Source organism: Myripristis murdjan, chromosome 8, assembly GCF_902150065.1.
Source record: "Myripristis murdjan chromosome 8, fMyrMur1.1, whole genome shotgun sequence".
NCBI classification, from domain to species: Eukaryota; Metazoa; Chordata; class Actinopteri; order Holocentriformes; family Holocentridae; genus Myripristis; species Myripristis murdjan.
This window is the reverse complement of record NC_043987.1, coordinates 16,209,138-16,215,215: the sequence shown is the minus strand read 5'-3', so window position 1 is coordinate 16,215,215 and position 6,078 is coordinate 16,209,138.

Below are 6,078 nucleotides of genomic sequence, written 5' to 3'. Positions count from 1 at the left end.
TGACGAATAAGTAGGAAGGCAAACCGACGGGTTGTCAAACAGGCTGCAGGGGGAGTAGGAGTAGCCAACGTGGACCTCAGGTGATGCTCTCACGTTAAAATTAAAGTAAAATAAAATAGACTTTATTGTCCCAGTGGGAAACTTGCCTTGGCCATCACAGCGCCTGCAGTAGGTTATAAAACCACGTCAAAGTAAATAGTAGAAAAAATAAGTGCATTCATCCATCCATAGCACATGCTCATCTACAGCACACAAGGTGCACTTTTAAGATATAGATACAGGTTTTATTGTCCCGTGGGAAATTTGTTTTCACTGCTCATACAAACACAAACATACAGATAACCATACTGCAGCATACAGATATAGGTACACCTTCAACCCTGCCAGTGTCCCAACACATATACAAGTATGCATCAAACACATGGATAAGCCTGGGTCTACACTGGATCAGTAAGGCACTTTGTTTAGTGCTGCTATGGCAGAAGGGACAAAACTTCTGCCAAAGCGAGCTTGTCTCCATTTCAGTGTCCTGTATCCACAGCCTAAAATGTGGGTTTAGGGGGTGATTGATCGGAGTCATTGACTATTGTGAGTGCAAGGCGTCTGATGACTCTATCATTCATGTCTGAGATATTGGTTATGGGGGAGTGGATGATATTGGAAGCAGCATGTGTGATCCTGTTGAGTTTGTTCTTGTTGGAGATGGTCAGCATGGTGTAGAAACGGGGAACAGTGCAGCAGGATGGGTTGGGTGATGCTTTGTAAATTAACAATAGGAGGTGGGTGGGGCAACAGAGAGCGCTCTGAGCTTGCAGATGCCATGGAGTCCCTGCTGAGATCGTGATGTGCCAATCAAAGCTGAATTAAGTGTTCAACTGCTCTAATGTCTTGCTGTTGATTGGGGTTTGGGTTCAAGTCCAGACAGAGGTGTGTATGATGAGTTAATTACCAGTTCTCCTGTCTTGTCTATGTTCAGTTGGAGTTAGTTGTCAGTGTGCCATTGTGTGACGGAGACATGGAGTGTTAATAGGCTGTGATAGAGTTACTATCCTTCATTAGTCCCAGTATGGCTGTGTCATTGCAGTATTTGTAGCATGTACCTGTGCTTTCTTTCTCCTTATACCAGGGTTTGTCAGACCGGCGTGCCACAGGACACAAACGCTGCAGTTGTGATGAATTGGCATAATCATCCGACTAGTGGGCGTGTAATCTATTGCAGTTCTATTCTATTACAGGTTTTTTTTTCTGATTGCTTAGGCACTATCTTTGAAACAAGGCTATTTTTTTTTTTTTTTTTGCAAAACTCTACACACTAACCACAAAACCTTACATCAAACCAGCAAAACATTACACATATCATTAAATGAAAAACACTTGTTGCTTTGGCTTTTTATGCATGCAGGGCAGCAGGTTGCAATAAAGCTTGGTCATACATGTGGTAAACACACACGCAGACACACACACACACACACACACGCACACACACACACACACACACATACACACAGGTATTTGAATGTGTAAAGTATGGATGTGTATTCCGAATATAACACAACACATCTGTGCTCCAAAAAAAAAAAAAAAAAAAAAAAAAAAGAGCCAAATTATTACTTTTGTGGGTCTGGGCCTCTTCTTCACATCTTTTTTCTTCTCCTCCTCCTCACTTCTTCACCTCCTTGTCCTCTTTCCCCTCTTCCTCATCCTCTTCTAATTTGCATCTCTCTGCCTTTCTGTACAGTATTTACCTGTGGCTCAAGCTCTGATTTGCAAGTGAACTCATTATTGATGTAACAGTGTTTTCACATGCGTAAATGTGGAAAGACAATTAGCAAAATGGTGCATCAGTGCAGAGACCAGTGTTTTCTGCATGTGGTATAAAGTAACATGCATTCAGTTTGGTGTGCTTGGTGAATGCATTGGCTACAAGTGTAAATGGTCTCTGAGATAGTGCTTCAAGAATCACTGTTAGTGTTTAAGTATTCCAACAAAACAAAACAAAACTATAAAGACTGCTTGTGTTTCCAGTCAGGAGGACTCGAGGTGGCTGTGATTCCGTGATTTGGGGGATATTCAAAAGCAGATAGAAAATCCTCCTGCATTTTTGGCTGCGCTCCTGTTGTGTCACTTCACACTATAGCTGCTCTGGGACATGTTGCCTTTAATTGTGCAAACACGTATTTTATTGTACTTTGGGTGTTTGTATAGTGGTAATTTTAAACTATCCTAGCGTCTCCAGTCTGTGTGGTTACTGTTCTTTTATTCTGTTTCTAGTCATTATTTATTAAGACATTTTTTTCCCCCAGTCTGTGGTGTTTTAAATTGTGTGCCCTGTCTTCCCTTTCTCTTGCTGAGGTGCTCTACCCAAAGTAACCTCCACATTGTTGTATTTCTTTAAAGAGGCTTGCCCCGTTAAACACATAGTAAAACATATACCTGTGATGAACAACGACAACGGCAGTTAGGCATACACATATTTCAGTGAAAGAGGTGTTTATGGACAGGGGGACAAAGGAGAGTTTGAAGCAGTCCTGTACCTTCTACCTGAAGGGAGGTGCTGATACTCAGGGTGGAGGACATGAGTTGTGTGTGAGATGACTGTTTTGGGCCTGTCTGGTTATGGTTTGCTGAAAAATAGCCTGAAGACTGAGATGTTGACTGACTGTCATGATTTTCATGTCTGTCTGTATGAGTCTGGTGATCTGGGCCTTTGACTGTACTGTCAGGTACAGTCAAAGGTCAAACCATGCTGAGATAGCACAACGCAGGAGGCTTTCTGTTAGTGCATGATACAGAGGCTTTTAGGTTTTTAGTTGCAGACCAAATAGTAGCCACCATGAATGAAGCTCATGGTAGCTATTCCTAATATGGGAATAATTCTGTTACATTCAATAACAAGCATTGTTATAGGCCTAAACATAGCCATCCTGTATCATTAGAGAAAGTAAATAGTCTAAATCCCTTTGATAACTCAGCTGTTTGAAAACCAAAAGACTACGTCATCAAATTGGTTGTTTTGAAAGTTATTTTGGCACAGTCCGATTTCCCATACAGCACAAAATGCACCATTCTAAGTTACGATTTGTGTTCAAGTGCAAGTGATCAAGAGTGTGGGGACATTTCCGTTGAATTTTCCATAGTATGGTAAAATCTATTGGCTTTGATGTAGGCTGTGGTCAATATCATATTAAAACAGCTCTACATTTTAACAAATATCTTTAATCTGTATTTGATTTGTACTTACAAGTTGTCTTTCAACAACTGAAGCACAGCACCGTGAACCAAACATTGTTTTTAAATGAAAACTTGTAAATAAATGAAAAACAAACAAACAAAAAAACATCCTTTGCCCTGTACAAGCATAGTCCATAACCCCACTATCCCTCTCACTTTGCTCCATTGCAAAATTATGGGTTGACCTGCTTATTCCCCAAAAACACTAGTGACAAATTGCTCTTCTTTCACCAACTGTCTCATCCCATTTCCCATGAAATAATCTGCTTGTCACAATTGTAAATCATGAAGGAAAATGCATCAGCCTTGGGAGATCACTTGGACAACAACATCATGTTTGCAGTTAATACAAAACAAAAACGGCTATAAAATTTGATGCAAATGTGTAGCATTGCAGGGGCTTAAGTCTGACTTTAGGCTACCTAACTGTATACTGGTGAGGTTCTACCTGGAGGCAAGAGACTTGTGGAAAAGCGCCAATTAACACTTGTTGTTGAATGGCTGATTCAATGGTAATAAATGGTTGTACTGCACAGGTTGCAGTACATTTATTATGGGAGTCTTCTTGGGGTCAGAAACACACAGTAGATGATCGAATGCCTAATAACTTATTAATTAATAACTAATTAATTTACATTAATATAATATCTCATAAAGCTGGAGACAATAATGCACATAGACCATAGTACAAATAATTGTTATACAAACATTCCTATGGTTAACTTGCATTGCCATCACAGCACTTAAATGAAAAATCTAATCCAGCAATGCCATCTGGTGGCTGTATTGGTCAACAGCTGTATGAACACGTGGCTTCAGAGGATTTTCCTACAAACATGTTTACCGGGCTCATAATTAAGTTGAGGCAGCCAACAAACATTACATTACAATTGAATGTTGTGTAATCGGTCTAAATAACATTACATTTATATGCTTACGCAGGAGGAATGAGCTGCAGGTGACGTGCATGCACCAACGTACAGCCAAATTTCATGGCAATACTGAAGTAGATTTTTTTTTTTTTTTTTTTAATTTAGACAGTACTTTACAAGATTTACAAAATTGTCAGCAGGTGGCACTATGGTGAAGATAGTGTAGTCACCCAAACTGCCAGGTTTCAACCTGAGGCAACATGAATTTTTTCACCAAATTTCATGGCAATGTAAAAATTTTGGGATATTAGTGTACAATATTATGATAGGCCTTTTGGTGGTGCTACAGGGAGGTCACAGCTACACCAATGCGGACTGATTTCATGCTCTAGCCATGTTGTCACCAAATGTCACAGTGATCCACCAAAGAAATGTGTAGATATGCTCTTCTGGTCCTAACTATGGACTGACCAATACACTGTAGGCCCGCACTTCCCAGCGGGGCAAAAACAAAGTCTTTCAACACACTGAAATGACTAGTGAAAGTACAACTCAGTGTACAGACTTATATTGAGGTAACCCCAGAGGTCCTGTAGGAAAGATCCTCCTTGTTGTATTTTCTTCTTACAGCCGCCCTTATTTCCAACCCTGAGCACTGCCTTCAGTTTCAGAACAGCAAATCATCATTGGCATCAGAGTACATCATCACAGTGAATGAAATAGCAGTCCGTGTATTCATCTCTCAAATTGTTTATGGCATGGAGACAGCTTGCTGAGCTGTTGAGGCTGAAGGCAAGGAGACAGAAATGAAATTGGATTGAAGCATCTTCCAATATATTTATTACATTTGCAGCCTTGCTGTCTTCCTATCATTGTTGCTGAAATCCTCTTTTTTTTCTTTTCTTTTTTTTAGGCCCACTATTGTTAACAGTGAAAGAATAATGATGCTAAAAGTCATGGGCTCATACATGCCACCATTTGGAGGGTGTGGGGAGGGCAGGTTGAAGACTGCCACAAACTGGCAGCAAATATTAACTGTGGTTAGACAATATACTTTATTTATTTTATACTCTGGTTTGACACATGGTAACAATTATTTAAGTGTTAACCTAAGTATGGACATTTTGGAAGATGTTAGTCTAAACATACACCTCTAAACTCTAGGGCTGTAGTGAAGTCTTGAAATTTCGACCAAAAGTCGACTAATTGGGGGTGGCGGGAATAAAAAATAAATAAATAAATAAATAAATAAATAAAAAATTACTATTTTTAGATTAATTAAATGGGCAGTAGCCTACCTGGTAGCCTATCCGCCTAAATGAATAATAAATAAACATAAACGACTAGTATTTGCAGTAAATTAAATTGTTTTTGACCTAATTAAATGGCACACTGGAGTCGCAACTCCAGTGTGCCATTGATACTATATTGATACTATACTGTAATATCACTATAGGAGAGTTTTTGGGTCTGTTCAAAAACAACTACAGAAACACTATAATATGCTCCAGTTATACTATGTAAAATGATTTAGAAATACTATGAAAACAAACAGAAAACACTTAAGCAATGTTGTATAGTGTGCTTGAAAAACAATTACAGAAACACTATAGAATGTACTATGGCCGTACCATTTAACATACTAAAGGAATATTAAAAAGAAAATGTTACTATTGGAATATTTTAAAACTACCATAGCAAAGAAAATAGCACTACAGAAGAAACTATAGTAATTCGATAGCTGGTAACATGTACCATAGAACACTACAACCGTACTATAGGACACTTTACAATTTTTATAGTGTACTATAGTAACTCTAAAGTACATTTTCGTAAGGGCGGTCGGCTCTGACAGCGTTGCATCACATCCACCTATGCAGGGTTTCCGCTACATGTAATTGATCGTGGCGCACCGCCACGGCTAAATAAAAGCCGCCACGGCTTGGGAATGATGATTTTTTTTTTTTTTTTTTTT